Source organism: Phyllostomus discolor, chromosome 14 (genome assembly GCF_004126475.2).
Source record: "Phyllostomus discolor isolate MPI-MPIP mPhyDis1 chromosome 14, mPhyDis1.pri.v3, whole genome shotgun sequence".
In the NCBI taxonomy this organism is placed as follows: Eukaryota; Metazoa; Chordata; class Mammalia; order Chiroptera; family Phyllostomidae; genus Phyllostomus; species Phyllostomus discolor.
The window spans coordinates 34,510,221-34,517,494 of record NC_040916.2 but is presented as its reverse complement, the minus strand read 5'-3'; positions in this window follow the sequence as shown (position 1 = coordinate 34,517,494).

The following is a 7,274-nucleotide window of genomic DNA, read 5'->3' as shown; positions in this document are numbered from 1 at the left end:
CTTGGACGACATCCCGGGTTTCACTGCACATCTTTGTAAGAATTCTGGAGCATACAAGACCGGGATATGTTGTCCGGGGCCGGCAAGCCTTTGAGTCTGACCAGCATGGACGGAGCCTGGCAGCCGGAACGTCAGCACCAGCACCAGCACCAGCACCGCACTGGGAGGCTCGGTTGCCCCACTGTCCGGCTTTACCAAACTTGCTGAGGTGGGGGTCGTGTGAAATACTATGCATCATCCCTGTGTTGGCCAGAAAGGAACAACACGCTAACCCACAGAATACCCAGAATGCAAGGCAGCATTATGACAAAAATCACAACTTAGGACCCTCCCGTCCACTGATAGTGCTCTTAAAAGTTGTTTTGAGATAGCAAAAAAAAAAAAATGCTCCAGTGGGGATGTGGTATGCATGTGACACGATGCTCGTTACCCACTCACCACGTCTATCCCAGCCTCACTCTCATCTTCTAATCATTACGCCTTGTGTCAGATGTAAGTGCCAATCTCTACTCCTGGACCGTAAGGCCATTGATGACTCCGCAGCACATGTGAGGCGATAGAGAAAGAACAAGCAGGGCACTGTGAAGAGCCTGACTTCCGGTGGGGGTGCGAAACACGTAAGGAATAGTACACAGCTCTGTGAGCCCCGGGGGAGGAAGAGACGGTCCTCTGACCGCTGGTCACAGATCTGGGTTATGCAGAGCGACTCGGAGATCTTTGCCCTCTCACCGCAGACTGTCACTTGTGATGTGTGGCACCACTGCAAACTGGTAAAGGGCAGCCATCGCCCGGGGCTTTGCAATGCTAAACAAGAAAGCCTCATTGTCATGGCAGGTTGTAAATAAACTTGATTGGCTCAGAGATGTGCAGGCACTAGGCCAACATAATTAGGAAGGCTTCCTTACCCACTGATTTGCTATTTTGTCCTTTTTAAAAATGTATTTATTTTTAGAGAGGGGGAAGGGAAGAAGAAAGAGGAAGAGAAACATCAGTGTATGGTTGCCTCTTGTGCGCCCCCTACTGGGGGACCTGGCCTGAAACCCAGGCATGTGCCCTGACTGGGAATTGAACCAGCGACCCTATGGTTCACCGGCTGGCACTCAATCCACTGAGCCACACCAGCCAGAACTATTTTGTCCCTGCCTAGTCGAAGGTACTTTCTGGTTAGTGCTGGGACTCTGTGATGGTTGTGGAATACGGTCTGAGCAGCACGTCTGTAAAGACAGTTGCCCAGTCTCGCTGAGTTACGATCAAGTTACTCTAATCCCGGCTGCTCACACTGGAAGCTTCATCCGAGCATGCTTAGCCACTGTGTATTCGGGTGAACTGTTGCGAGAGGCTGTGAGCACAGTGGGTGAGCCGGAGCTTTGAAGTCAGGGATGCCCAGCTGTAATCCTGGCCTTGACCCTGGCTACCTATTTCCCTGGGTGTATCATCTCCTTGACGTCTGAGCCCGGGTGCGTACAGGGGGGCAATGACACCTTCCTCACGTGTGGCTGAGAGCAGGGCTTCCCCCCTGGAAGGTGCTCTCTGGATAAATGTTAACCCCCCTCCCTGCCCGTGACACAGTTCTGACATAACGGCCATCATGAGGGTGAACATGTTGACCCCTGCTTCTTAAGAATTACCCACAGCATTTACCACTTCTGGAGCTGAGCGACGCAACTGGCCCCGCCCAGCAGACCCGGCAGCCTCGGGGGAACTCACCTCCTTTTGTTGGTTGGGGGTCACGGAGAACGGAATCCATGGAGAATGGGGAAGGAGCCACTCTGCACGGCAGGTGGGCCACACCTGTGCTGGGCTCCTCACCCTTCTGCCACCCTACCCTGTCACCTCCCGGTGGACTGGAGACACGTTCCCTTGGCTGCTTGTGCTTCCATGATGAGGGTGTCCCCCACAGCTTAGCCCAGCTAGCCAAAGACAGGACCTTGAGTAAGAGGAGTCAGAAACCTGTCCCATCACTTGCATCCTGCTGCTGACTAGGGGTGTGACCCAAGGCGACGGAGGAGGGACAAAGAATATATATATATATGGCATGCTTCTCATGCACCTTGTTTGGGCTAGACTTGGGGTCATTACTTAGCTGCATCCCTACAAGAGGCCCGTGAAGCAGGCATCCTTACACCTTCTCCTGGGGAAGAAACCGAGGCTCCTCTGCCCTAAGTCACCTGCTCACACACAGACTTGGCCTCACAAGTGGAGCCCAGCGCTGCCCGGCCCCAAAGCCCCACCTCTCCTGCCCCGGGAAGGCCGCCTCTGGGACATAACGGAGCCTTTTTTTCTTCTGCAGAATGGACACGCTCTAAGCTTCTCCTCTGCCCTCAAATCCCACACTGTAATTTGTGTCCTCTTTTCTGCAAGTGCAGGAGGCATATACATGACGCTCACTGATCTTTTCATGGACGTCAGAAGACTTCCCTCAGTAAACGTTCCCCCCGTCTGACCTGTAAACGCGGAGGACCCGGAGGGCGGCAGTGCCGAGACCACGAGGGCTGAAGAGTTGAGAGCGCGGCGCTCCACCCTGCGCAGGGAGGGAGCTGTCATTTTTGCAGTGGACAGCTATTTAAGTCCTAAATGTTCTTAGCGTCTTATTTGCCAGAATTCTGACTACACAACAGAACGCAGATGAAACGAGTCGGAATGCATGCTGTGTTGAAAAGAGAGACGCAACCCGTCGCCGCAAGCCCCACGGGGGATGGCGCTCGAGACGTGTTGCGGCGGAAGGAGCTGCGCGCACGGGGGAGCGTGATGAAGGCCCCCACGTGGGGAGCTTCACACCCGTCGCCGCAGCCCCCCCTCCCCCCCAACCCGGGTTGGCGACGCAGCCGGCACAGCGCTAACACTTACTTCCCTTCACCTGTCACCACACACATTTTTTTTTAACGATGTGAGTCTCACCCTGAGTTAAAAAAATTGTTTTTCCTTACTTCCTTCGGTATCATAATGCTTTTTTTCTTTTCTCTCCTGAAGAGCAAGGCCAGTGCTGGGGAGATCTTGCAGGGCTGTGCTGGACGCGGCTAGAACACCCTTCGAGTTTTATAGGTGACGGCTCCCTCCGCCTTAGACGAGATCCGGAAGCCTCCGTCGGAGTCCCCGAGGAAGGCTGCGTCCGGTTGGGACTCATTATTTCTGTCCTTTGCTCTTGGTGCGTCTGTCGGAACAATAGAAGGTGGCTACTCTTGTCTTTTCTTCTATTATGACCCAGCCTGTGCTTTTGTGAAACACACTGGAATTTGCATTTTGCTTGAGTTCATGGTATGGTAATGTTGCAAGCTGCTGGGAATCAATGGTATTTAACAGCGAGACAGAGCACAGGTCGTCAGGCAGGAGGGGCGGGTCCACACGCAACGGGCGTGCAGGTGAGGGGACGGGGGTGTGGGTGCAGGCGGCAGCTTCGGCGGCAGATGCTCTGTGCAAATGCCACCGGCCCTTTCCCTGCGGCTCCGTCACTGGTACTATTTACGACACATTCTTGCTGACTCACTTTATGGACCATTTTCCTTTTGCAGATGGAAAATTCACGTTGTGATTCTGCGTTCCGGGTTTTACGGCCGCCCGAACCTCCCTGGCACATGACGTTCCTGTCACGTGCGCTGTGAACTCCGGGCAAGAACAAATGACTCGACTATGCCCTGGAAACGGAGTTGGGGTCCCCTTCCACCCCTTCCAAAGGTTGCAATTAATCAGCCCTGCAAAGACGTGTGGGGTGCGTACTAGGAGCAAGGGCTGAGCTCCTGCAGATGCTTCTGGGGGAATTTGATTTCCCGGCAGCCACCCCCACCCCCACCCCACAAGTGCTGACCTAAATAAACACTCCAACACCTGGTGCTTAAAAAAGGAAGGCTCGTCGGAAGGGTGTGTGAACAGAAAGGGCAGGGTGGGAGAGGCAGCAACTGTTCTCCTCACCGGCCGTCCCTGCGGCCCAGGTGGAGGGAGCCCAGAGCCTGGCCCTGGCGTGTCCCAGGTGGACGTGGAGAGCGAATCACGTGAGGTCATGACCTCTCTCTCTCATATCTAACTCTGGTGCCGGGCTCCCACATCCATGTGCTTTGTTTATTTTTATGTTTTAAATAAAGTCAAGAGACGTACATGTGGATCTCAGAGCAAGGCCTGGACCAGGTAGACATGGGTGCCCACCGCAGCCCCCCACCCAGAGGGGAGCTCCATTCCCAGCTGCGCTGCTTCGGCTAAGCCCCGGACAGGAACGCTGCAAAGTGAACGGTCTGGGGGCTCCGCTCCCTTCTCAGTGGGTGAGTCAAGACGGAGGACGCCCGCACAAGGGTGCGTGCACCGTGCACAGCTCGTTGGTTCGGAGAAGGGCACTGAGACCTGGTTTCATCGCTCCTGACATCCCTGTCCGCACCACCGGAGCGTCCGGCGAGGGGCACACACCATCGTCTGCGGAGGGAAATCCCAGCCAGACGGGCTGCTGGCCCTCTGCTCTTCCCCTGTAAAGCGCAGTCAACTCACTGCAACCTGAACCTTAAAACTGCCCTGTTCTGAGTGTGGTCGGATACCTCCAGTTGACTCTTGACACCATCATCCCCCAGCCGTGTGGCTAAGGGGCCTCTTGGGGCCGGGGTTTCCTTGAGCTGCACGGTGGGTTCCACGGCTACCATTAACTACAGCTTCCCTACCTGACTGATGGGGAAACAGAGTCAAAGACGTCAGAGCAGCAGCCTGGACCCGGATCTGACCCTCTGAGAGAAAACCTCCCGTCCTTTGGTCTGCTCTCCAAACTCAACTGCAAGCACAGCTGGTCCGAACCACCGTTCTCACCAGACCACTGCGAGGGCGCCTGCGGGCCTCCCAGCATTGACATCTGCACAAACTCCCAGCCTCTGACCGGCTCCTTCGCTACGTGGCAGCCAGCGATCGTCTTAGAAACATACCTTATCATCTGTCTCGTTCTCCTTAACACCTTTAACAGCTTTTCCGTTGCTTTGGGGGTGAGAACAAAGCCCTTATCACGACCTGTAAGGAAAGATCGGATCTACAGCCTGCCCGCTCTGCCTCTCCACACATGGCCGCTTATTCTCCAGCCGAGTTGAGAAAGGTTAGACAGGGAGGCTTCTGCCATCTGAACCGCCTCCCAAGGATAACACCTGGGGTAGATAATAGTAGCCACGGCCATCTCTTCCTGGGCACTCCTTACATACCGCCTCGTCCAGACTGTCCCCAGCTGAAATGTGCACATGTGCCCTGGCCATTGTAAATGGGTTGCTTGGGACAGAGAGGACATATTCCCACAAAGTCACTGTCACAAAAGTTAGTTAAGTGCCAAGGCCCTACAAACCTCCTTGGCCGCAAGACAGCAAGGCTACATGGCTAAAAATACTGTGGCTTTCCCTTCAACAAAACAGCCACGGCTCGGTGAGCATGTGCAACAAGCAAGGAGAGGTTTTCCGAATGGGTATATGGTAGCTTCCCCTCCCCACACACGTATGGAGTAGGTACTGTTATAATCCCCATTGTACAGATAAAGGACATAAGACACACAGCAGATAGGAACCAGGAAAAACTCGAGCTGAGGTAAGCTACAGTGATCATTTCTGTAAGAAAACTCATGTTCAGACAGCGTTCAGTCAGGATGGCAGAGCAGGTGAGCACTGGGCACCCCTCCTCCCAACACAAGTCGGATTCCTAGGCCTCCTGCTTGTACTCCTCACATTGGTGAGAGAGAGGAGGGAAAGGGAGGGAGAGAGAGAGGGAAACACCGGTGTGAAAGAGAGACAGGGATCAGGTACCTCTCATACACGCCCTGACCGGAGCCTGAACCCACAACCCAGGCACGTGACCTGATCGGGAATTGAACCAGCGACCTTTCTCTTTACCACATGATGCCCAAGCAACTGAGCCACACCGGTCAGGGCCCAAGCGTGATTTTCAAGATATTTTTGGCTCCCCATTTCTTTGAAAAGCAAAATACATATATGTATGTGTGTGTGTGTAAATATATGTATACACACACACATAATCATTTCCTAATTGAGAAATTGATGCTTGTCTCTCAGCCTTTGCAAATTCTCCCGTAACTCTGACAATGCAACAGGCCCTGCATTCAGTTGAGTGACATTTCGCTGCTGTCTGTGCAAACTTAGGGTAAGCGGCCCACCACCCTGACCCACCCATTCAGCAGCTTCTGTTAGCGTCTGATTAGGTGCAAAGTGGCACGCCCACGGTCCCGTGCCACAGCGGCGTCCTTGGCTTCCTTACAGCGCCACGGCTCAGGAGGATGCAGCCTCTCGGAGGGCATCGGCACCCCAGTCCCAAACGCCTCGCACTGGTCTAGTTCCTTCTTCTGCCAGGCAGGGGGCTGCGCCCTACGGTGTGCTGCTAGGTCTCTGTGTAGCTCCTTATTTTTTAAAGGCTTATGCAGATTCTGCGTGTTGAAAAAGATCGGCTCGAAAGTTATTAATATTTGAGCAACTGCGAAAAATTACGCTGAAATTCCAGGCAGCATCACGGATGCATTTTCGTCTACGGCCTCTGTTGTTTCACACTTTGGGGACTGTTTGGCCGGAGCCTCTTTGGTTTGGGGGAATTATTAAAAAGTGTTTGTATTGCCGACAATGATTTTCAATAACAGGTCAGCAAATAGAGGGATTTAAATATGTGTTTTATTGAAAGCTTAAAAATATCTTGGATTCAAAGGGACGTGCTAACATAAAACTATAAGGCTTTGCAAAAACAGAATTGTTTATTAGTTGTGAATTAATGCAAGTGAGGTGGATAATTAAGCACTGCGTACCTACTTGATATTCTCAGCATAGACTGTACCCAGAGAACACGTCGTCCACTGTGTTCATCCCATCCCCTGCCCTAGTTTTTCTAGAACACTGTGGCATCTGTACCAACCTGGTGCGCTTTTCCTTCAAATGAATATTGGAAATGGATCATACTACCAGACAGAAAAAAGATGTTACATGGGTTTTAAAAGAGAGCTGATACGTATAAACATGTGTGATAAAAGGAATGAATATTTAAGCATTTTCTTCAAATCTTCATAATGAGCTTAATACCCTTGAAAACATCAAAATGCTGAAGAGCCACTATGGCCCAGGGCCCTCCCAGGCACCAGTGGCTTCTGTTTAATGCTGTGCCACCGATCTGGCCTGCGGTCGTGGGAGGTGGCGCGCTGGCAGGGGGCAGGCACAGAGTGCTGACGGCAACCAGTGCGGGTGGCTTTCCGTGTTTTAACTCGCCCAGTGTCTGGAGTGGCCCACACCTGCTTACCCAAGGCCTGACCCGGAGCGAAAGCAGCAAGAACATGC